Source organism: Schistocerca gregaria, chromosome 1 (assembly GCF_023897955.1).
Source record: "Schistocerca gregaria isolate iqSchGreg1 chromosome 1, iqSchGreg1.2, whole genome shotgun sequence".
Taxonomy (NCBI): Eukaryota; Metazoa; Arthropoda; class Insecta; order Orthoptera; family Acrididae; genus Schistocerca; species Schistocerca gregaria.
The window spans coordinates 718,798,573-718,825,253 of record NC_064920.1 but is presented as its reverse complement, the minus strand read 5'-3'; positions in this window follow the sequence as shown (position 1 = coordinate 718,825,253).

Genomic DNA, 26,681 nt, shown 5'->3' with positions numbered 1-26,681 from the left:
ATGACCACATAGATAATGTCATGCGTAGAGTAAATCGGAGACTGAGATTCATTGGCAGAAAAGTTAGAAGGTGTAACAGGTCTACTAAAGAGACTGCTTACACTATACTTAACCACCCTATTCTGGAGTATTGCTAAGTGGTGTGGGATTCGCATCAGGTGGAACTGACGGTGACATCGAAACATTTTTGAATGTTGGGACCCGTAAGGTTCCCTTTCTGTGCAGCGACTGTGGAATATAAAATTATAAAGAATGTAGCAACCAGTAGCGGAAACATAATTCATTTATCTTGTTGCAAATCGATTTCGACTGATATCAGTCATCATCGGTGCTTTTTTCTAACCGATACATGCCATAAGTAGATGTACTGTCCTCGGCAGATTTCTATCATCTGCCAAGGACAGTACTTCTACTTATGGCATGTATCAGTTAGAAAAACGCACCGATGGTGACTGATATCAGTCGAAATCGATTTGCAACAAGATAAATAAATTATGTTTCCGCTACTGGTTGCTACATTCTTTATAATTTTGACATCGAAAAAATTCAAAGAAGGGAGGCTCGTTTTGTACTATCGCGAAATAGCGAGATAGTGCCACAGACATGACACATGGATTGCAGTGGCAATCATAAAAACAAAGGCGTTTTTCATTGTGACGGGATCTCCTCATGAAATTTCAATCGCCAGTTTTCTCTTCCGATTGCAAAAACATTCTGTTGGCACCCATCTACATAGAGAGAAATGATCATCACGATAAAATAAGAGGAATCAGGGATCGCACAGAAAAAATTAAGTGCCCGTTTTGCCTGCACGCCGTCTCAGAGTGGAGTGATAGGGAGACAGCTTGAAGGTGGTTCATTGAAAAATCTGCCAGGCACTTAATTGTGAATAGCAGAGTAATCACGTAGGTGTAGATGATATGGTGTTAGATATGTGACAAGATTTAAATAAAATACAAGGAAGACAAAACCTGCAAGTTGGATCTGATAAATCAGGGGCCAAAAGATATTTATAAAAGGAGTAGTATTCAGAGGAGAGAATGCTGTCTGCATTGGCAAACTAACCAACAGCTGGCATGTAAATATCATCTGCAGATGCACCACTCTTCCACAATTTTAGAATCTTATTGCATTCATTGATACATGTACTTCGAATAACTAATTTTCAGTTTAACAGTTAATACATTGTACTCTAGATCTATTGCCTGCATATAATCCACAATTTCTACAGTACTTCGTCTCATGAACCACATACCATACAACTCGCTCTTTTTTATTACAGATGTTGGGTTTATTTATTTATTCACCCAAAATGTCTTATAAGACTCTGGTATATGTCATTGATTTGTAAATATTGCGCGCGCGCAAGCACGCACGCACGCGCGCGCACACACACACACACACACACACACACACACACACACACACTGCTGCAGAAAATCAAACATAGGCTGTTGTTCTTGTAATTCCATAAGCTGCGGAAATCGAATGGTATACAGCTGCAGGGTTTCGAAATACTGCCAACTGTGGCCAGTGGTGGAAGAAATGTGGCACCACAAAGTACTACCAAGTAGAACTTTTTGTGGAATGACAAAAGTTGCGTCTTTTAAGTTGCGCCACTAAAAATTGGGAGTTCACACATGCAACTGCAGTATGTCACTAGCTGTGGCAACACTTTCGTTGCTTATGTGAACCCAGCTTATGTGAGGTTTCAAGTTTTCTGCCTTCCCACAAGAATATAAAATTCCATTCTGAATTCAAGACATAGATTCATATTATATCTGGAAAGTTTCCCATATAGTAATGTGATAGCGAATTCTACAGTTCACCTCTAAGCCACTCTTGTTATGAACCACATATTATACTAGGAAGTAAAAGAAGCGTAATAATAGTTATGGCCGTGAAGGTGCTGTTCCAACACCTTCCATTATCAGCTTAATACAATATTCTGACTGGCACTGATCTTCGTATTTTTTCACCCTCTACGCGGTCGCGACTTACTTTAGATTATGGCATACGACATGAGTGAAGGTATGCTAACAATTTCCTGGAACCAGACCGAAGATTTCGTTAGGTACTTTGCTCAGGTCTTGGCGGTGGACAGTCCGAACGAATTTTTTTTAATTATGTAGCTATTGTTTCACTGTTTGTCGTAGGGTCAACAGCTCGTAATTTATCTGTTAAAGAATTATAAGCAGCTGCCTCCTTATCCCTATCACCGTATTCCTTGCTTTTAATTTTCCATGAACATGTATGATTGAATGACTATTATACATTTCGATAAGTTGCAGTGAAGTGTCTAGAACACTGACGCGTATCTACACTGTAGTTCCTCCTCTAGATTGTCGCACAGATGACAAAATGGTAGATATCGAAATAGACGACAGAGGGATAGAGAAACAATTACAATCGCTCAAAAGAGGAAAGGCCGCTGGACCTGATGGGATACCAGTTCGATTTTATACAGAGTACGCGAAGGAACTTGCCCCCTTCTTGCAGCGGTGTACCGTACGTCTCTACAAGAGCGTAGCGTTCCAAAGGATTGGAAAAGGGCACAGGTCATCCCCGTTTTCAAGAAGGGACGTCGAGCAGATGTGCAGAACTATAGACCTAAATCTCTAACGTCGATCAGCTGTAGACTTTTGGAACACATATTATGTTCGAGTATAATGACAATTCTGGAGACTAGAAATCTACTTTGTAGGAATCAGCATGGGTTTCGAAAAAGACGGTCGTGTGAAACCCAGCTCGCGCTATTCGTTCACGAGACTCAGAGGGCCATAGACACGGGTTCACAGGTAGATGCCGTGTTTCTTGACTTCCGCAAGGCGTTCGATACAGTTCCCCACAGTCGTTTAATGAACAAAGTAAAGGGAAATATGGACTATCAGACCAATTGTGTGATTGGATTGAGGAGTTCCTAGATAACAGAACGCAGCATGTCATTCTCAATGGAGAGAAGTCTTCCGAAGTAAGAGTGATTTCATGTGTGCTGCAGGGGAGTGTCATAGGACCGCTGCTATTCACAATATACATAAATGACCTGGTGAATGACATCGGAAGTTCACTGTGGCTTTTTGCAGATGATACTGTGGTGTATCGAGAGGTTGTAACAACGGAAATTGTACTGAAATGCAGGAGGATCTGCAGCGAATTGATGCATGGTGCACGGAATGGCAATTGAATCTCAATGTAGACAAGTGTAATGTGCTGCGAATACATAGAAAGATAGATCCCTTATCATTTTGTTACAAAATAGCAGGTCAGCAACTGGAAGCAGTTAATATCATAAATTATCTGGGAGTACGCATTAGGAGTGATTTAAAATGGAATGATCATATAAAGTTGATCGTCGGTAAAGCAGATGCCAGACTGAGATTCATTGGAAGAATCCTAAGGAAATGCAATCCGAAAACAAAGGAAGTAGGTTACAGTACACTTGTTTTCTCACTGCTTGAATACTTCTCAGCATTGTGGGATCCATACCAGATAGGGTTGATAGAAGAGATAGAGAAGATCCAACGGAGAGCAGCGCGCTTTGTTACAGGATCATTTCGTAAACCCGAAAGCGTTACGGGGATGATAGATAAACTCCAGTGGAAGACTCTGCAGGAGAGACGCTCAGTAGCTCGATACGGGCTTTTGTTAAGGTTTCGAGGACATACCTTCACCGAAGAGTCAAGCAGTATGTTGCTCTCTCCTACGTGTATCTCGTGAAGAGACCATGAGGATAAAATCAGAGAGATTAGAGCCCACACAGAAGCATACCGACAATCCTTCTTTCCACGAACAATACGAGACTGGAATAGAAGGGAGAACCGATAGAGGTACTCAGGGTACCCTCCGCCACACACCGTCAGGTGGCTTGCGTTGTATGGATGTAGATGTAGATATCTGTCATTTTAAAATTCACACTGCACTCACAGCTCTATTGAGCACGTTTTAACCCCACATTTGCGGCTCTCTCCTGTCCACACGCTCGAACTTGTCTGCATGGATGTGATCTGAAACCACAGATCTGAGAAATTTCTCTCAAGTCCCCAACTCCAACGTCCAATTTTGCGCACATCTGATCTGCGTGGGTCTCCTGATTGCATACGTAGAGTCTACTGTATGTTCAAATGGCGTCTGCCCAGACAGGATGTGCCCATGAGATCGTTGCGTATGGACGGGCATTAAGGTTTCAGATTGATTATATAGTGGTAAGATGGAGATTTCGGAATCAGATTTGAAACTGTAAGGAATTTCCAGAAAGAGATGTAGACTGTGACGATAATTTATTAGTTATAAACTGTAAACTGAACCGGAAGAATTTGCATAAAGATATGAAATAAGGAGATGGGAGCTGGATAAATTGAAAGAACCAGAGGTTGCTGTGAGTTTCAAAGGGAACATCAGGCAATGATTGAATGAATTAGGTGAAAGGAGTACAACAGAAGACGAATTTGTAACTATGAGAAATGAAATAGTGATGACAGCATGGGATCAAATACCTAAAAAGACAAGATCTGGTAGAAATTCTTGGATATCACAGGAGGTATTGAATTTAATTGATGAAAGGAGAAAATATGAAAATGCAGCAAATGAAGCAGGTGAATGCAAATACAAATGTCTAAAACCTGAGATTGACAGGACATGCAAAATACCTAATCAGGAGTAGCTAGATGGCAAATGTAAGTCTATAGAAGGATGTATAACTAGGGGAAAGAGGGATATCGCCTACAGGAAGATTAAAGAGGCCTTTGGAGGAAAGAGCAGCAGCTGTATGAATATCAAGAGCACAGATGGAAAACCAGTAATAAGCACAGAAAGGAAAGGTGGAAGAATTATATAGAGGTGCTATACAAGGGGAATGTACTTGGGGGGAGGGGGGGGGGGGGGGGGGAGTGGAAGCAGATGAGGATGTGATGGGAGAGTTGATATTGCAAAAAGAATTTGACAGATCACTGAAAGACCTACTCTGAAACAAGGTCCTTGAAGTAGACGACATTTTCTCAGAACTGCTGGTGTCCTTGGAAGAGCCAGCCATGACTAAACCATTCCATCTGGCATAGAAGGTATGTGAGACAAAGCAACATCATCATATTCAAGAAGAATGTAATAATTCCAATTCCAAAGAAAGTTGGTGCTGAAAGATGTAAATATTAGTAAACTATCAGTTTAATAAATCATGTTTGCAAAATACTGACAAATTCTTTATATTAGAATGGACAAACTGGTTGAAACCAGCCTTGGCAAAGATCAGTTTGGGTTCCAGAGAAACGTTGGAACACACAAGACAATACTGATCTTATGACTTATCATAGAAGATATTTTACAGAAAGGCAATCCTTCATTTACAGCATTTGTAGATTTCGAGAAACCATTAGACAATGTTGACTGGAATACACCCTTTAAAATTTCTGAATACAGATAGTAAAATATTGTTTCCAACTTCTACAGGAAGAAGAAGGCAGTTACAAGAGTCGAAGGGCAGGAAAAGGAAGCAGTGTTTGAGAAGGGAGATGAACAGGGTCACAGCATATCCCCAAAATTATTAAATCTGCGCACTGAACAAGCTGTCAAGGGAAGCAAGGAAAAATTTGGAATGGGAATTCAAGGTTAGAAACAAGAAATAAGTACTTTGCATTTGTCGATGACACTGAATTTCTGTCACAGACGGCAAAGAACTGGCAAGTGCAGTTGAATTGGATGGACAGTCTCTTGGAAGGAGGATACAAGATGAGCATTAACAAAAGCAGAACAAGTGTAATGGACTGTAGCTGAACTAAATCAAGTGAAGGTGAGGGAATTAGATTAGGAAATGAGAAACTAAAAGTAGTAGGTGGGTTTCACTATTTGGGCAATAAAATAACTTAAGATGGCCAAATTAGAGCAGATAAAAAATGCAGCATCACAGTGGCAAGAAAAACATTGCTGAAGAAGAGAATTTTTTTCTCTTAAATATAAATTTAAGTGTTTGGAAGCCTTTTCTGTAGGCATTAGTCTGAAGTGTAGTTTTATATGGAAGTGAAACATGGGTGATAAGTAGTTGATGCAAGAAGAGAAAGAAAAGATTTGAAATGTGGTTATACAGGAGAATTTTGAAGATTAGGTGAGTATGTTGCATGAGGAAGTACTGAATAGAATTAGTAATAAAAGAAATTTGTGGCATAACTTGATTAAAACAATTGGTCAGTGATAGAACACATTCTGAGACTTCAACAAATTGTCAGTTTAGTATTGGAGGAAGCGTGTAGGCTAAAACTTGCAGAGGGAGACCAGAGGACAAGTATAATAAGCTGGTTCAAATGGATGTGGCTTGCAGTAGTCATTCAGAGATGAAGAGGCTTGCACAGGATAGATGGAGAACTGCATCAAACCAGCCTTTGGGCTGAAGGCCACTACAACAAGAATAACAACAACAACTCATTTTATTTACTATACAATTAATATAATTTAATTTATCTAGAGTCTACCAAAGTCCAACCACTAACCGAAGTTTTGGGAGATAATCAGCTACACAAAGTAGCATTACTGCCTCAGTGGCAAAGTTAGGACTACTTCGAGAACATTTTTCCATGTAAGTGACTTACCATTTGGTACAAACCCCCTCTTCTTTCCTTTTTACATATACCATTTCACCAATAGTAGTTTCTGCTGCTAATTGTGACATGCACTGTATTTAAAGCTTGCTCTTGGGTACCCCTCTCAGCTTGGTGTCACAAGCTGGCACTATTAATTGTGACATGTTCTGTATGAAAATCTTACAGTTGCCTCTGGCAACCCCGCAGCTTGCCACCCCAAGTGGAATCTCGTGTTGCTTTGGCCTTAAAATGAACCTGGGAGAAGAATAGTGTGGAATGGTACCTCATGACCACCACAATACTTGTGAAGGCCCTACAGGAACCCAGAAAAGTGCTAGGAAGTTTGGGCTCTGGTGAAACAAGATTACAATCAGTAAAAAAGAAGCTTTAATTTGTGGAACACATCTCAACATGAAAAATAAATATAAAGATAAGTGACACAACAATGGACAGCACTTACGTTTTGGAGCATGAAATGTATAACTTTGAAAGGGAAAGTGGTTGAACTTGTTACTGTGTTGGAAAGATGAAAAGCAGTCATGTTAACAATACCAGAAATAAGATGGAGAATAGAAGAAAAGTCTGAACTGAGAAAGGATTTTAAACTCTACTGGACAGGCAGTAAAGAGAACACCAAACATGGAGTTAGTATTGCTGTGAGAGATTGACTGAAAGAAGATGAGAGTCATAGGTTGAGACATTTTTTTTCATTCCACTTTTGAAAGCAATATTTCAACACACATTAGATCTGTTCAAAAAATTCCCAAGCAATCATAATTTCATGCGAACAATGTGTTGGAGCAAAATGCGGTTGGTATCTCTGCACACACCTGGATTTAATGTGTAACTGCCAGAAGTTTCATTGTTGTACATCTTTTAGTTACTGTTCAGTGCTGTATTGAGTAGAACATTGTGTTGCACGGTTTGTGAGTTTTGAGATGGCAGAGTTAGAAAGGAACACGTCTGCACTAAATTTTGCATGAAACTCAAGAAAACATTTGTAGAGACACATCAAATGGTCCAGGAAGCCTACGGTGATGAGTGCTTATGCCAGACAGAAACTGAAGATGACCCTTGTTCAGGATGCCCTTCGACATCTACTGATGATGCTCATGCCAGAAACATCAATGAAATTGTGCATGCTAATTGAAGAATGACTGTTTAAGGAAGGTGTGCAGCTATAATTAGCAGACAACCTGCTAAAGCAAGACAAGGTTTTCAGATTGACAAATTATGAAAACCACTTGTTTCACATCTATGCTACCAGATGAATTATTGTTTTGAGTATTTGCTGTCTGGTATTCCAGCACATGCCATTCATTTTAGTAATTAATTGCATAACATGTAAACACTGTGGCTTTTCTTACTTAGCACTTGCTATGTTTTATTCTTAGACACATAAAATGTTATCTGTGACTAATGCTGTTGTGCCTACTGTCTTATCTTTGAAGCACATGTATTTACTCCACAGTACATCATTGTTTCACGTTTTAATTCAGCAACTGACTCACCTTGAGGGCAGCTATACAGTTAGCAACCAGAATACTGGAAGAAGAAATATTGCTGTCTTGGATGGGATGTGCAACAGCATTGTTTGCTGATGGTGTGGGTGGAAAATACACAAGCAGTTAGATGTGTGGGAAGAAGTTGTACAAGACCATGGCCCCAAACTAAATGCAAACAAATGTGTACTGGTGGTCATCACAACAAATGGGGATATGCCTGTAGTAGACATGACACTGGGTGGGGGGCAACTAAAAATGGCAGAAAGCTTCATATACCTGGGCGTATAATACCTGAAACTGGAAGGAATGATGAAGGGATGAACAACTGTGCAAGGCAAGCTGACAGCTTTATGAGAAGTGTGAGAGAAATGACATGGAACACAGGAGACCTCCAGAAATCTAAGAAGGTCTTATACCAGCTACATTATACACCAATCGTATTGTATGCTACTGAAGCTTGAATCGTGGAGAGATTGGAGAAAAGTGATGTGCAAGCAAGTGGAATGAAGTTTTTGAGAAGTCAGAAAGGTCTAACAAAAATGAAAAAGAGATGAAAAATGGAAGTGTTAGTGACATAAAACATTTGGAATTCCTTCAAGAGATGACTGAGGAAAGGAAATGAAAATGATATGAGCATATGAAGAGAATGAATGAGACAAGGATGCCTAGCAAAATGCAACTGATGATTACTGCAGAAAAGAGACCAAGATAAATTTCAAGGGTACAAGTGGAAAAACACATTTGGAAGAGAGGAGAACACTGGGTCAGAGTAGTGACAGACAGGTGGTGGGAAGATCAGAGGATGGAAAGGGTTGTGTTCTAAGCAGCCCCTGCCAGTGGTGGGAAACTGTACAAGATTATGTTGATGAATTAATCAAACAAATATTATTAAAAAATAAATTATTATGTCAATTTTAAAATGAGAAAAAACTAGCAACTCTGCTGCTACAAAATGACCACTATGATTCCTCTGTTTCATTACAAAAGGAGAAGGAAGGTCTTTTCCAGTATTTTCCCCCTTGCACTTGCACCCTTTCCTACAGGTTAACTTCATCTGTAGTACATGGAAAGCAGAGTTCAGGAGATAGACAACCATACACAAATGGGCTAATGTCCTTTATCAAGTCATCTGTATGGCTCATGTGGTCTCATCTTCCTTAAGATTCTGCATCTGGCACTCCAGGACACATCCTACAATCACACATGCAGAAGCTACTTAGTATCCTTGGCATGGATATACTCGGTGAAAGCATGAGAGGACAGCTGCAAAAAAAAAAAAAAAAAAAAAAAAAAAAAAAAAAAAAAAACTTTGTGAACCATACTCCCATCCTGCCCTGCCAAACATGTCAGTTTGAAGAAAGCCAGAACACGTAATAGGTGCTAGTAGAAGCTGTACCCAGAGCCGTTTGTTGAAAAATCTGTAAACTATTTCATCATTCATTGCGAAACCAACATTTCTTTTCTGCTCCTCCCCCCCCCTCCCCCCCCCCCTGTTTTTCCCCTGTCTCAAACACCAGGTACACTCTTGCTCCTTGGTATCACAGCTTTGTAATGATGAGAGGAACTCACAATCAGTAAGAAGAGCCACGCCCCTACAAGTCCTGTCAAGCAATTGGAAGCTGTTGCAAATAGGTGTGTTGGGAGAGCTACTGAAAGAATTGTGCTGAACTGCAAAGCTTTACTGCCCATTACACAGCATAACAGGCACGGAGACACAATGCTACCAGGAAGGAAAATAATCATCTACAGGCATCACAGCTAGTAATAACAACTTTCCTCATGATTTTAGTGTGATGTGATGTGTAGTTCATAAATGAAATCACTAATGTAATAGGATGGCTGGAGCGGGTGACATGGTCGGGGTTGTAGGGTGTGGCTGGGTAGAAGAAGGTGGCTGTTTTTAGCAATCTCCCTCTTTATGGTTGGTTCTTCCAATACATTTTCTGGTAGCTCAGCCCCACCGCTCGTGTTGTGGTGGAGACATGCTGATGTACTCAGCCTGGGGAATGCGACGCCACTCTCGGTCAGCAGCTGCGCAAACGATAGGGGGTTAGCGGCACAAAGCCTGGCCAGGCTCACAGACGCATGGCTCGTGACGATGCCACGGAGTCGCCGGTGCAACAGCGGGCAACGCCCTCAGCCGGCTGGTCCTCGGGGAGAGCATCACTGATGATGACAATGTGACAGCGACCAAACACCCAATCGGTCAAACCAAATGCCAACGTCCACCTCTGATGCCCTTATATAGTGCAAACTGCTGCTGAATCCGCCGTTTAGGCAGTGCTGTGTTTATTAGAATGTTCTCAAGGAGTTGGCTAATCCAACCGTGGCGCACGCGGCCTGCGCCTGCGTAATTCTGCTAATGATGCGCACGTACACACATACCAACGCTCATTGCAAAACTGTGTCACCTGCATAATGCGCCGGCCAGCCTTCGTCTGCCATCTGTCGTGAGGCTGGCGCATCACGCACTGAAACACACTAAATCACAATTTCGCATCATATTTCCTAAAAATAACCCCTTGTCCTCTACAATTCCTCCCTTGTACAAAAAGAATTCGTCCCCAAATTCAACCAAAAAGTCAAAACAAGTACAGTTCACTTCACAAACACCACAAAATGCAATTGATTCACTGTTTACACTGTGTTCATTCACTTCTATCCTCAGTCTAATCTTTGTTCATAAACGTACTCACTGTTCTGTTGCAGTGCCTCACAACTGTTCAGTGATTTTGTCTGGATCCTTAGATTAATGAATGGAAAGTGCGGGATTTGGGCGACCTTCCTCTTGAGCTGATAGTACACTAATCCTACGACAAAGATAAAAATAAAATACAGGTGGCGGTGGTTGATGATCCAATAACTAGTAAGGGTTGCTTATACTCATTACAGTACTCATGCACTCATTGGAAAAGATGTTCCATAGTTATACATCCATCCTGAGCTGCTAACATCCGTTCCAAAGAGGTGAGCAAAGTCGGGTCTAATGTGCTATTCAAAAGAGTGAGATTTTCTTTCGTGATGAATTGCACCATTTGGTTGGGTACATAGATCAATGTGCATGTTAAGTTCATGATTGTGGCTCCAGTAACCACGGCTGGTAAACGGAAAGTTGGCCCTGAAATGTCACACTGTGTACCGTTAATTAACAGTCCCTGCCCCTCCAATTCTATTCTTTGTATACTCCCCTACTTACTCTGCTCGTAACAAAAGCAAATAACGATTGTGTTTTCCATTACTGAAAATATCCAATGTGGACCCACTTGCTGAAAGAACTGCACCGTGCCTGCTATAATTTCCTTAGAGCACTCTGTGACTGGTTCTTGAGAGCAGAATAGAGAATACTCACAAGACTTGGGAACTGTGTGTAACAATTTTGCAGGGCAGATGGTAACTGGACCTGTTCGACAACACAGCAAGTCTTGTGCAATGAGGAATGCATGAACTTGTCTGTTACATGCCACTAACAGTATTTCCCATATGGTTAATTGTTCAAATTTCTGCAAAATTTCCCACCTCACTGGATACGTATGCAAGGTGTAACATTCAAATTTACAAGTCTCATATGTTAATGGTATTATGATATGAACTCTCAGCAGGATACCTGTCCGCAAACTGGTAACAGTGGCCATTTTGCAGTACAGAGACAAGTGTTTGTCTGTTAATGTCGTCAGTAGCTCCAGGGATGTGGGCAGTTCCGACTGAACTTTCTGTAATGTTTCCCAAAGTTGTTCTGAAAGTAACAGTACTGGGGTAGGTGCCCGCGCATTGCATGCAACAAAGCCTCCTGTAGTTCCATGGCTTCTATGCGTGCTTCTGTAATACCATCAGCAAGAAAATAGAGCAGCTTAGCGATTACCAGCTGTGAATCAATGTCATCCAACTGGTACTTGATTATACCCAAGTCATGATTGGTTGTGTCGGCTGTGGCCTTAATGTGGGTCATCAAGGTTGCGGCCAAAGCTCACAATTGACGCAGTTATTAACTACATCTTTCTCCAAACTCTCTAATTGGGTTGTGTGAAGATCTAGCATTCCCTGTTTGCTATTCACATTATGCTGTACTTTCTGTAGCATTTCATTAATACTTTTAACATCTTCCATGTCAGCGGTCCCAAAAACAGGATATGGCCACCTGCATCTAACCATCCTCTTTTCCTACAGATGTGCGGGATTAGCCCTGCAGTTTGCTGCAACTGAGCTTGTAAGTGTGCAAAAGCTGATTGTAGTAGCTGATATTCCCCATGTGTGTCATTAAACCTTGACAGATTAGCCACCATGGAATGAAGTTCATTAAATGTATCCTCTAATTTACAGATTTCGTCTCAATATTACAGTCCACCCTTAAGGTCCATTGATGTCCGGACATAATTATGTCCGCTTGTCACGAGAACAAAACACCACTTGATATAGGATGTACCTTCAAGGCTTTAGCTAAGCTGCAAAACAGAATAACTATGCTGAGAGATAGTGCACACCTTTCCTCTTCCCCCTTCAGCGCAACCCATGACACTGGAACTGCTGATCTTACCAGAACATCATCCCTCCTGAGAAACAAAAGAAAAGAAGCTCACATTAGCTCTTCTTTTTTACGCGTGGCCTAAGATCATAATAGCATGTCTGATCACTTTCACAATTAACTTGGTTCTCTTGTTTATCTACTAATTTCTTATTCTTTTTCTTAGATTAATCTTTCTCTCCACTAGAAGTTACTGCAGACAATGAAGAAAGTTCCTCAAAATTCCCCTTGAAAGACATAATTCGCCTCACATGCACAATAGTAGGGTGACTTGATTCTCCGGCAATGTCATCTCGATCACCTGGAAAGGACCTTGATAATGGGATATAAATTTTTTCGTTTTGCCTTTTGGCACATAAGGGTTAGTCATCATCACCCATTGTCCTACACGATATTTGGATAAAGCCGCCATTCTATTGTGAACTTTATCCTGTCTCTCTAACGCTTTAGTGTTCATTTTTTTCACCTGCCACCAGATTTTTCAACTTTATGGATAAATCCTTAACAGCCAAAATAAAGGTTCCTGGTGCAATCTTGAGCAATTCAAACAGAGATGGCATCTTCCGACTGAACAGTACTTCATATGCAGACAATCCTGTACTTTCATTCACTTTTGAGTTATACGCTGCGGTTACAAACACCAATAGGGTATCCCAATTGTTGTGTTGTGCGAATTTATATAATAACTTAAAATCTTATTGTACAATGAACTCTCTCAGTCTGTGGGTGTAACATACTCATTCTCAATTTCTTTACATGCAACAACTTGCATAACTGTTTCATCAAATCTGATGTAAAGTTTGACCCTTGATCTGTAATTATAGTTTCAGGTGCTCCAAATTTCAATATCCATTGATGTACCACGGCGTGAGCCACTGTTTCGGCTTGCTGGTCCGGAATAGCTGTCTTAGAAACATAGCGCAAAAAATGATCTATTATTATTAAAACATAGCTGTAGCGGGACTTTGAATTTCGCCGTGCTACGCTCGTTCCCTCAAATATAAATTATACCGTCGCAGCGGTATGAGCACTTGATGGCAGAGAAAATTATTTTTTATTAACCACTACATAGCAATTACCCACTGGTGTTTGCACAAATGGTTCCAAGATGTCTATGCCAAGTAATTGGAGAGATCTATCCGCTCCTGGTAGTCCGCCCATTGAGCACACGGAATGCAATTCTTTAGTACTGATTGACATCTTGCCTACGCGTTGACCACCAATAACTCTGTGGTACCCTCCTTTCTGTTGCTCTTCTACCTGAATGACTAGAAAACACTGAATCATGTGCTTGCCTTAAAATTTCGCTTCGCAGTTTTTCTGGTACGATTTCGCATGGACTGTTCCTAGTTTTATGGTACAATATCCCGTCTTCCACGATGAACTGTCACTGCAAGGTAAATCGTTGACAATCTGTGTTGGCGGTTTGTGCCTCCACCCATTTGTTCTCATTTATTCCTGTGCCTGCCATGGCGCATACTTTACGACTCAGACCATCCGAATTTCCATGCAATTAACTTGGTCGATGAATCGCTTCAAAATTGTACTCACTAAGAAGCAAAGACCGCTTAGTTAACCTACTCATTGCGTCTTGAAGCCCTAACAACCACTTAAGTGCTGCATGGTCAGTAATCACCTTGAAACATCGTCCATACAAATAACACTGGAAATATGTTATTCCGAAAATTAATGCCAATAACTCCTTCTCGGTTGTTGAGTAATTTTTTTCTGCATTGCTTCGCTGTCTGGAAGCATATGCCATCAGGTGTTCCTGCCCATCTATTTCCTGAGATAATACAATACCCAAAGCAAAATTGCTAGAGTCTCAAGATAATATAAACTGTTTACTAAAATCTGGAAAAGCCAAAACCGGACTAGATGTTAACAAATTTTTCAACTTTTGAAAAGCCTCTTGGCATTCTGCTGACCAGTGAAATTTTGCTCCCTTCTTCAACAACTGCATGAGGGGCCTTACAATTTCCGCAAATTTTGGAATATACCTTCTGTAAAAATTGGCGAGACCTAAATAAGATTGCAACTCTTTTACTTTTGTAGGTGTTGGAAAATTCATTACCACCTCTACAAGTTTTGGATCCATGCGGACACCCTCCTGTCCTATAATATGACCTAAATAATGGCCTTCTTGCAACAAAAAATGACAGTTTTCCATATGAAGAGTTAACCGCGCTGCTTTCAGATGATCGAAAACTTCACACAAACGGCGCACATGTTCTTGTGCGTCCTTTGAGAAAACAATTATGTCGTCGAAATATACCATACACTGATTAGGTTTCAGCCCTCATAACATGCTATCTAGTAACCGTTGGAAGGTTGCCGGAGCATTTTTGAGTCTGAAAGGCATTCACCGATACTGAAAATGACCTGTAGGTGTTGAAAAAGCTGTCTTCGGTTGGTCTTCTGGGGCGACCTCCAACTGGTGGTGCCCACTTCAAAGATCCAAGGTCATGAAGTACCGACACTGACCCAAATTATCCAGAGTTTCAGTGATATTAGTCGTTGGGTATGCATCTGATACAGTTTTTTGATTCAGGAAACGATAATCACAACAAAAATGATATGTCTGGCCCCCATCAGGTGTTTTTTTTACCCACTATTACGACAGGAGCGGACCAGGGACTACTACTGGTTTCTATTATCCCATCCCTAAGCTGTTGATTAATAAATTCTTCCATGACAGGCTGTAAACTTTTTGGAACACAATATGGACGTTTATGCACTGGTGCTTCATTCCCAGTGGGGATGCAATGCTGAACTAACGGTGTGGTGGGGAGTGGACCATGAGAATTAAATATCTCTTTATATTCCATCAAAAGGATCTCCATGACTTCTCTGTCTTGCCCTTTTAAATGTGCTACTTTACCCCTCAGTGCAGACCAGCTGACATTCTCTCCCGACATTGTGTAATCTGCTGCGAAATCCTTGTCCAGTTCATCTTCCCTTATTATCTCCGGATTCGCTATTACAGTACCCTGTGCTAACTGCACCTCTTCAAGGCCAAAAATATCAATACTGACAGGCACAACTTTTTTTCCTTCTATCTCCTGCATGTAGGACATGCTACACTTTATTTTATCCAGCGGCTCGCTCTCAGACAATGGTTCAAAAACACACCACAAATTTACCGGCATGCTATCTCCAACATCTGCCCAGATTATTTTCCCTGTACCCTTCGGTATAGTATCTGGCGAGTTAACCCTAAGGGACCATATACGCAGTTTAAGTGGCCCACCTGACGTCTGGGCAGTTCCCTTTGACAGTAATGGTTTTTCTGCCGCAGAACCTAGGCGAAATTGTATTCCATCCTGTTCTACTGTACACCGTTCCAGGTTAACTTTTGCGTGATGTGCAACCAGGAAATCCAATCCAGGTATGACATCGTAGCTGCTGTCAACAACTGGAAGAACTTCTACCTTCACCTGGAAGTTCCTCATTTCCACTCGGAAGTTTAACACCGCTGATCTGAGTGACTTCACCTGCCCCCCATCCACGTCACTTAATGCCCAGCATGGTGGTTTTAATTCTACTTTACCGAGTACATTTCTACTCGCCATGGATACCTGAGACCCGGTATCCAATAAAAATTTGTACAGTCTGCCCCTCACCAAGCAGGTCAGAAAAAAGTCTGCCACTGATTCTGCACTAGCATTAATCCTTACTGGGGGTGTTGCACAGTGGACACACCACCCCCTGCCCCATTTAACTGAGGGGGGTGAGGCCCACCTTGCAGTTTCCTATCATGTTTCTGTCAGCACCCATTGCAATTACACTCCGTATGACGCCAATGTCTGCAGTTCCTGCACTGCACTTCCTTGCAATCGCGTCTAATGTGTCCCATATGACCACATCTGAAACATTTTATTTCTGCATTAAACACTGCTTTCCTGTCCCACGTCTTTGTTACTGCTTCAACTTCCTTTAACGCCACAGCGATTCCGACTGCCTCATTGAGAGTCTTAGGAAATTCCATCCTAATCTTGTGGGAGGTTTCGGGTTGTATGCCCCGCAAAAATGCGTCTAGTGCCCTCTACTCAGCTTCCTGCAGAATGGCTTAATTAACCCTATCAGAATCCATTAGCTCATAGTTATTAACATTAATTTTTCGAATTCGATCTACAAAAGCTTCAATTAATTCCCCATTCCTTTGATACATTCTGTTCGATTGTTTCCGATAATATCTACACGTATTTTTCCTCCAATATCTTTCCAGCAACCCTTTTTTGAATACTTCAAATGCCCGAGCATCCCTTAATTCTTCATGGCATGTAACGTATGCTCTGGCATCCCCAGTTACTGTCAGCTTAGCCACATGCAAAAGTGTTTCTGCACCCCAATCTGCTGTGCTTAGGTTCTCAAAAAAAAATCATAACATCCTCCCCAGTTTTTCCCAAGAAGGGAGTGACCAAAGATGCAGCATTAGTGTCAAGAATTACTGCATTAACAGGAAACTGTTCTTTGCTCACTTCTTTAGACCGGGCAAGCTCTATCTCTAATTCCGACACTCACTCAGGTAGCAGCTGAATAGCCATCTCGGCTGACACAGACTGCTCCATCACTACCAGCTGTCAAATCAAGACTACAGTAAGCCCAGAAAGAAGAACAGGAAGGGAAGATGGACTAAGCTACATGTTCAGACAAACCAACAAATGAAAAATTGGCACTTACTTGTCATGTTGCCGAAGTTGCTGATCCATTGTTGCCCTTCTCAGGTGCCACATATCCTCGTCGATTACCAGCCACAATTTCCTCCAAATCCAGGGAGAAGACCGCTAGTGTCACCAATTGTAACAGGACTGTGAGATGCGCAGGTTGCCCAACTGACACCACTTGTAACATGATGACTGGAGCAGTTGACGTGGTCGGGGTTGTAGGGCGTGGCTGGGTAGAAGAAGGTGGCTGTTTTTAGCAATCTTCCTCTTTATTGTTGGTTCCTCCAATACATTTTCCAGTAGCTCAGCCCCACCACTTGTGTTGTGGTGGAGACGTGCTGATGCGCGCAGCCTGGGGAATGCGACACTGTGCTCGGTCAGTGGCTGCGCAGGCGGCACGAGGCGAGGCACAAGCCATAAGGCCTGGTGTAGCTCGCCTACTGCAGACATGGTGGCTCGTGATGACGCCGGGGGTCCCTGGTGCAGCAGCAGCCAACGCCCTCCACCGGCTGGTCCTCGGGGGCAGCATCGCTAATGACGACGACGTGATAGCGACCAAACACCCAATCGGTTGAACCGAATGCCGACGTCCGCCTCTGATGCCCTTAAATAATGCAGACTGCTGCTGAATTCGCCAGTTATGTGGCGCTGGTGTTTATTAGAATGTTCTCGAGGAGTTGGCTATCACAACCGCACCTCACACGGCCTGTGCCTGTGTAATTCTGCTAATGTGCGCTCTGGCTGTTGATGGCTGCCATGCATGTACACACATACCGATGCTCATTGCAAAACTGTGTCACCTGCATAACACACTGGCCAGCCTTTGTCCACCATCTGCCGTGAGGCTGGCGCATCGTGCACTGAAAGACACTAAATCACAATTTCGCACCATACTTCCTAAAAATAACCCCTTGTCCTCTTCACTAGGTAGCAAACAAGCAATATTATTTTTCTCACAGTGTTTTAAGCTCTTCACAAGTAATGCATGCTTTTCCACTTTCCTTTCGTCATAACTTCAGTGAGTGAAGCAACCAATATGGCCTGAGATGCTGCAGTTTGAATATATTAGTCAGACACATCCAGTGGATGTTCAGTGGCTTGCTAAAGAGCAGATCATTACGACTACAGAGAATGATGAGATAAAATCTGTACCAGTAAGCATGTTTACATCAGTATTAACAAGATTTTATGTCTACATGTAAACCATGTTATATGTTAATGTAAACCTTGTGTTTGCACTATGCTACAGATATTTTTTTCTGTTGCTTCTGATTGTCAAATGTGTAAGTAATCTGCTACCCATACAGACTAATACTAACAACAGCATTTCTGCATTGGCAGGATGACTTGTGGGATCCTGCTTTACACATTATGTTAGGAAGTGCTGGAGGCCACTAAGCTCAATTTTTTGGTACAGACATGTGGCAGTTTGCAGCAATAGGCTGTGTCAAGACCGATGAGGGTGACAACTATTTGCATGGCAGGTCACTGGTGGTTTTCACGAAAGTGAAGATTTAATTCTAATTGTTGTCCCTACTTATTTCAACACTTGTGGTAGACATGACAATTGAAATATTTATTTAAATATCAGACAAATATAAATTAGTTGTAATGCCATTTCTGACAATTCCCTATTCTATGTCTCATTAATACAATAACCTACCAGGTGTCATGAATTGATTTGGAAACAATAGTTCGAAAGGAACACAAAGAAAAATAATCCCTTGCATTGCAGGGTTATTAGTTTTATTAATATTGCATCTATAGAGTGCAGGTAATAGAAAAATGAATTCTATGATTTCTGAAATTACAGCAGAAAACAAATCTCATTCTTCTTTATAATCCACATACATTAACACCCATGATTAGAAATGGTGAAAGTCAGTTGTGAACTGTTACTGCTGCAACTAACTGATCCACAATCAGCATTTTATTAAAACTTTTAATGATAATTGTATAACAGAATGCTTGAAATAAATATTCATACATGCAATTATTTGAAATGACAACTCAAAGCACTGAGTTTTGCTGAAACGATAAGCTTACACAGTAACTCTGAGCAGCTGACACAGCTTTTGTTGAAAAACCCAAATTCCAGTGCTTCATGTCCTATCTTTATCATATTTTTATACACTGAAAGGAAAGAAAAATCGATATGTAATTATAATAATGCTGAAGGATCACAAACACTATGAATAAATAATTGTGGCTGTACACAATCTTGGTGCACAACAATGAAAAAAATTGGATAGTAAGTAAAGACACAGAGAACTGTGTAGTACTGCACAAATTTCTTGACACCATCAGTTTACAAACAGATAATAACTTTTTTATTTCTTGTTTTTCAATAATGGCACAAAAATCAAATTTATTCTATAACTGGCATTCAGAGTTTTCATTTTCTGTGGCATCTGTCTCTCTCATGGTCTACTCTAAAAACTGACTTCACTGCAGTAGCAGTAGTTACATTTGTGGTAGTAGCAATCACATTAAAATAGGATTCGAAAGAATGGACAACACCAGCATTCTTCACTTGGTTTTCTCAGAGGTGTAGGACATCGTTTGATGCATGTTAAATTTGTGATTCAGATAAGACTGAACACAGAACCTTCAGAATATTGTGCAAACAGGAATCTACCAGATCACCTGTACTGATTTAGAGGAACATCAGCCTCCTTTATTTTTGAACTGCATTTTGTTTACTGCAAGTATCAGTCTGATGGAGCCACAAATTAAATTACTTTACTTTATTACCTGTGTCATCATAATAGTATTTTGTCTCCTGCCCAAGGAACTATTTTCTTATCATTTGCAGGTAACTCTTTTACATTTAGAGTATAATGCAATGTCTGAAATGATAATTAAATTTATCTCTTATATGTGAGCAGTAGCATTACAACATCGTGCCTCACAGATAATATGGAGTTCCAAGACCTGCTGCTCTATAAGGCAGGATAGGCAGCAATCTGTGGTAGATCTGATGACAGAATACTATGGTGGTGTGGGCACAAATATTTCAGGACAAACTGTTGATGATGCCTTATTCTGTGGGGCACATATTCCCATGCTGACCCAACATCATCATCAATTTTGGTTGCAGGTGGTACAGCATTTTCAAGATTGAATTGTTAATCAGTGGAATGGGAGACATTCACTTAGGTTTACATGGGACACATAGTAGTAATCAAAGGCAACATGGCAGCTGTGGGCAACATGAGCATTATTGTGGATCACCTGCATCTCTTCACACTTGATATCTTCCTTGATGGTGATGGCATCTTCCAGTAGAATAAATGTCCATACCACACAGGCAGAATTATGCTACAGTGATTTGAGGAGCATGATAGTGAACTCATGTTGATGTCTTGGTCACCTGATTTGCCTGTTCAGAACCCAGTGGAACACATCTGGATGACTACCAGGCAACAGATCCCCATGCCCACAAACCACCTGTCTGTAATTTACAGAAATTGAATGATCTTGTTAAGGAACTGACCCTAATTCTGTAGTCTACCCTCCGTAGCACCAAGCTTGATCATCATAAAGCTGGAAAATCTAAATGTATCTGGAATGGTGTTTGTTCACTGAGGTACATTACATCATATTTGTGATAATATTGACACAGTATATTCATGTGAAGGCCAATTATTCATTATGGTGACCAGTTTTTACACAATGAACAATCATTAGAGCAAATTTTCAAGCCAGCACTCACAATCATTGTGGCAAAGTTTTCAATTGTGGCCATAAAACTAAACTGTTCACATTTAACTGACACAGTTCACATTTACTGCAGTTCTTCAGTAATTTGTTAAAGATTATTCATTTAAGTTGGTCCATAATTAACATCACCAAGGCCAACAATTAGTCACTTCATTGACAATAACCGTATACACTTTTGATAATACAACATGGCTCAGGCAGAATATTCATTATTTTTACATACTATATTCGCACAAAAATAATTAAACACTAAAGTTCATAAGTTTTTGGTGATCAGAGTGTGTACTCTAGCATGCAGAATATATTTTATAGAAAAATGAGTCAAACAACAAGAATATGTATGGCATATGAGTTACTTGTTGACTATCAAACCATTGATTGGCTATTTTGGTCAATGTATGACTACTTATACATGGGCATAACAATAAATTGCTATTTTGAAAACTGCATAATGCTTTTAAATTTGGCTAGGCTGGAATTTATTGTTTTTGATGAACTGCAAGAACTAATATGATTCTGATTTATAGAAAATGTTGCTAGTCAGATATTTAGAAAAATACATACTACTATTACTACTACTATCCCTACTACATACTATTACCCCTATGCCAATGTGAAGTATCTTGTTTATTTGAATGAGCACCATACTGTAATCAATGGTAAATTATTTGAAATAATTAATTAATTCTGTATGTCAATGGTATGCAAAAATAAGGTAACAAAAATATGTAGTCAAAAGTTTGGTATATAACAGTGGTTGTTACAAAATCTACAACTGAAATCAGCAATAGCTAGAAACTGATGATACTTATTGTATAAGACAATTAGTTTTTGGTGATTTAAAAACTTTACAGGAAAGTCAGATTGCTTAACTTTCAAATGGTGTACATCACTTTATGGAATTATGCTGATTAGCTCACAAAGTGTTACACATCTCAAACTACAGTGCTAATTTCATTTACTGTAACCTTTAATCAACAGTGCCCTAATGAAAACTGATACTCCAGTGGAATCAGAACAGATAAGATAATAATCTTAATAATAGATTTAAGTGAAATCTAGTCTAAATAAGAACTTGAGGGGTTTTGGTAAGTAATACATGCCCCCAGAGGAATGTATTGAGAACCAGATGAAATTTAGTGAAAAAAATTGTTATTTTTGGAAGCAGAAAAAACGTAACAGATGGAAAGAATCCATGATATTTATGACAACCTATGCGTATATGTCTGGTGCTACATACCTCTGGCAGCCTATCAAGGACTTATCATATCTATTCCATGCAGAATCACTTCTGTATTCCATTACAAAGGCAGACAAAACCATTAACACTATGGCAGTTGCATTTTTTGTAGCAACTTACCCAAGATAATTACTTTGCTATCATATTAGAATTGTGATCAACTGGCTATATGTATTTTTGAGAAATTTATTTTGTGATTTAGGACCAAAAACTACACCCACAATAAATAGAAACTTATTGTTGTATCAGTTTTCATAGGCCAAGTGCAGCGTACTACTACAAGATGTTAGGCATAGACAGAGGTCATAAGGTGTATTCCCAAAAACTTTGAGATACCGTCAAGTTGGTGGTAAGTGTGCTTCCCAAGGACCACAAATGACAGATTAATTTTGCATTAAGTATACTTCCCAAGCCCATTGCAGAAACTACTTTTTTGGTAACCACACATCCCAAAAACTATTAAAACACTGTTGTTTGGTGGGATATATACTTCCCTCAATCCTGAGGGCTATATTTCACAACAAACAGAAACTACAGCTGGTGCAGTGGACTGCTACTAGATGCCAGGAGCATATGGAAGTGGGAACACTTATTTCCTTAAATGATGGAAAGAAATGCATTTAGTGGGGCGCCCGAGAAATGGTTACTTAGCAAGATTTGGCTTATTAGAGTATCTCTGGTTTACAGTTTGAACTGGTTTCTGATGCTTATTTCTGCTGAATATTGCTCACATAAATCCTCTTCCACATCCATAATATCAGGAAAATTGTATACAATTATCTAAGGCTTTTGCTTTTGCAGTGGCTCAGATTTCAAACTTTTCTGTACTGTCATGTCTTCCAGAATCTTTTTACTGTTGCCTCTGTTGCTGATTCAGTGAGAGGACATTGTGTGCTGTCCTCATACCCCTTAATTATCTCTTCCTTTGAGTTTATTGATTCTCCGAATCTCTGATTTGTCACTTTGACATGTTGCATTTGAATCTGGTGAATAAAGTCACTGTTTGTCTATCATGTATGTTCTATGGTGTTCTTACAGTTGAGGTTGTCATAATGGCATAGACGACATGTTATTTCCTGCCCAGTGTGGACCTTAAACTCTTGTTCTCTTTCTTATTCTGGTGAGGTGGCACAGATGTAATTCATCTCAGGTTTATGACTATCTTAATAGCAGATGACAGTTTTGTATCCATAAGTGTGTAAATTAAACAACAGACTGTACAGGATGGCCATCTTGCTACTCTAACTGCAAGTCATATAAGTCCATAAATTTAGTTAGTTTTTTTGTCTAAGGCCGTGTTCTTCCTGCACGTGGAACCATGATGGGATGTGCTTGAGTAGATTTCACAACAGCTATAAAGCTGTCAGTGGCTCAGATAGGAGCTCAATACGCAGCAACAAAAAAGCTTTTTTCCCAGTGACGTAAAATGACTGACAGATAAATTTCAGTGTATCACTACTTACATGAGTAAAATTAAAGATTATAGGCTCTCTCTCATTAACCTTAAGCCAGTGAGCAGTATAGTACTGCAAAAAGGCCAACATTTAGTCATCCTCATACACAATGAACACAAACTCAGCCCACAGCATTTTGATGTCATTAAACTTAAGCCAGTGAGCTGTTTAGTACTGCAGAAAAGGCCAACATTTAGTCATGCTCATACACAATGAACACTAACTCAGTCCACAGCATTTTGATGACAGTCACGCAAATGATCTATGGTTAGTGAACAAGGCTGCTGGTCATGATTCCCCACTTTTTGGGGTCCAATGACATTAAAGTGATGTTGCAGATAGCATCTCCAAGAGTTACATGGTCAGGGACAAACTCTTCTAAAGAAAAGCACCAACCATAAAGGAAAATAAAAGTAAAAAACGGCTTCTGTGATGCATTAAATATTATTAAGAGTGCTTGAGAGCTCAACAAAAGGCCACCATGTGGTATGTTTGGGGGCTATGTAGGTTCTAAATTAAAGGATTACAATAGCCATGTACAAAATATAGTACAGTTCAAAGTGCCAGAAGTGTTGCACCAGGATACTATGAGAAATTTCAACTTCCCATCTAACTATTTTCAGCCAGCTCCAATAATTTAGCTTCTAAACACTACTATTCTGTCAGATGAATCAACAAGTCTACATCTAGATCAGCATTACACAAGCCATCTGACAGTGTGTGGCAGAGGGTTCCTTCTGTACCACTAACTGATACCCCCTTGAGCATTCCACTCACAACTGGCACGTGGGAAGAATGATTGTAGGTAAGTCACTCTATTAGCTTCAATGTCTTGGATTTTCTTGCCACGGCCATTTCACGAGGTGTTTGTGGGAGATTGTAATATGTTGTCCAACTCTTCACAGAAAGTACTCTCTTGAAATTTCAGTAGTAAACATCTCCGTGATGCGTGATGCCTCCCTTGCAGCATCTGCCTCTTGAGTTTGTTGAGTATTTCTGTAACACTCTTACACTGACCAAACAATCCCCTGAGGAAATGCACTGCTCTTCATTGTATCCTCACTATCTCTTCTACCAGCTCTATCTAGTAAGGGTCTAGATTGATGAACAGTACTCAAGAATTGATTGAACAAGCACAATGTAAGCCACTTTCTTCGTGGATGAGTTACATTTCCTTAAGATTATTCCTATGAACCTCAGTCTGGCATTTGCTTTTCCTACTATTTGTTTTATCTGGTCACTCAACTCAAGGCCGCTCTGGATAGTTACTCCCATGTATTTTATGGTAGATACAATTTCTAGCAATTTGTCATCAATAGTGTAATTGTGCAGTAGTTGATTTCTTTTCCTATATATGCCCAATATCTTACATTTATTTATGTTTAGGGTCAACTGTCAGCACCTCCACCATCCAGCAACCCTCTGTAGGTCATTCTGCAAATTGATATTGTTTTCTGGCATTACTGCTTTCTTATAGGCAGTCTTAAAGAGCTTCCAACACCTTCTACTATATCATTTATATACGTTGAAAACAGTAACTGTCTTATCACACTTTCTTTGGGTACTCTGGAAATATCCTCTACATCCATGTATTTTGTTGCATTGAGAGTGACACACTGGATCTTGGATCTAGTTGCAAATCTGGTCCAATATTTAGTAAGCTCATATTTTTTTCACTAAATAAACAGGAGTCCAAGATGGTGTCAAATGTCTTCCTGAAGTCAGGGAACATGGCATCAGTGTTAGTGCCATTGTCTACAGTGCTTCGGATCTCATGGAGGAAAAGAGCAAGCTGCATTTTGAGGATCTCTGTTTGCAGAATCCATGTCAATTTTTATAGAGGAGATTTTTGTTCTCCAAAAACATCATAATTCTTGAGCACAAAACATATTTCATAATTCTACAACAGATTAATGTCAACAATGTAGACCTAGACTCTTCTTGAGTAGAGGAATGACCTGCTCTTCTTTTTCCACTCAATAGGTACCCTTCATTGCTCCCACAAATTTGATAAACTGCTGTTACAAGGAGAGCAAGTCCTTTCACACAACCTATATAGAGTCTTACAGGTATCTCACCTGGTCCTGATGCATTTCCTCTACTAAACAATTGTAGTTGCTTTTCTATTCCACAATTAGTTATCCCAATATCTGCCATTTTGACGTATGTATGATGATTAAAAGGAGGGACCATACCAGTGACACAATTTTAGAAGAGAGAATTCAGTATTTTAACCTCCTCTCTTTTTATCTCCCATTTTGATGACATTATGGTCAATGAGTGACAGAATAGTGACTGTATGTAAGACTGAAACCTCTAAAGGCTTTTAATCAGATCAGTTCACAAAATTATAATTTCAAAGCCATTTAACGCTTGTGTCATTGCTCTCCTTATGCTCATTTTCACTTCATTCACCTTTTGTTTGTCAGCTCGGTTTTGACTTCTCTTGAATCTGTGTTGAAGCTCTCTTTTATTTATTTAGTAGTGTTCTAACCTGGGTATTAAACTACAGTGGGCCTTTCTCATCACTTAATACCTCAGGCAGAACGAACCTGTTACGGCAGACTGAGAGATGGTTTTAAATGTTTTCCATTTGTGCTCTACACCTTCATCTTCAGCACTGAATATTTGATGTTCACTGCTCATATACTTTGCAGTTTGTGTCCTGTAACTCTTGCTAAGCAAATATTATGAAAAGAGAGCCAGAACAGTCATTGTAAGTGTGAGAGCTGCATCTGCGTATATGTGTGTGTGTAGTGGAGGGTGGGGCTAATGTGAACATTTTTTATGTTTCATGCTTCATCCTAAAACCATTTGTGGCAAATTTTTTAAATTCAGTGTCTTGGGATTCACCAGTTTTCACGTTAGCAGAATCGTTAAAGCAATTCTTCGTACCTTAAACATTTTGACCACCAGCTAAAGAAAACGAGATGTCTGCAATCTGTCCACATTTGCCCCATGGTGGGGCAAATCCAGTCATTGACTCAAACTGCATGGGGTAAAAGTG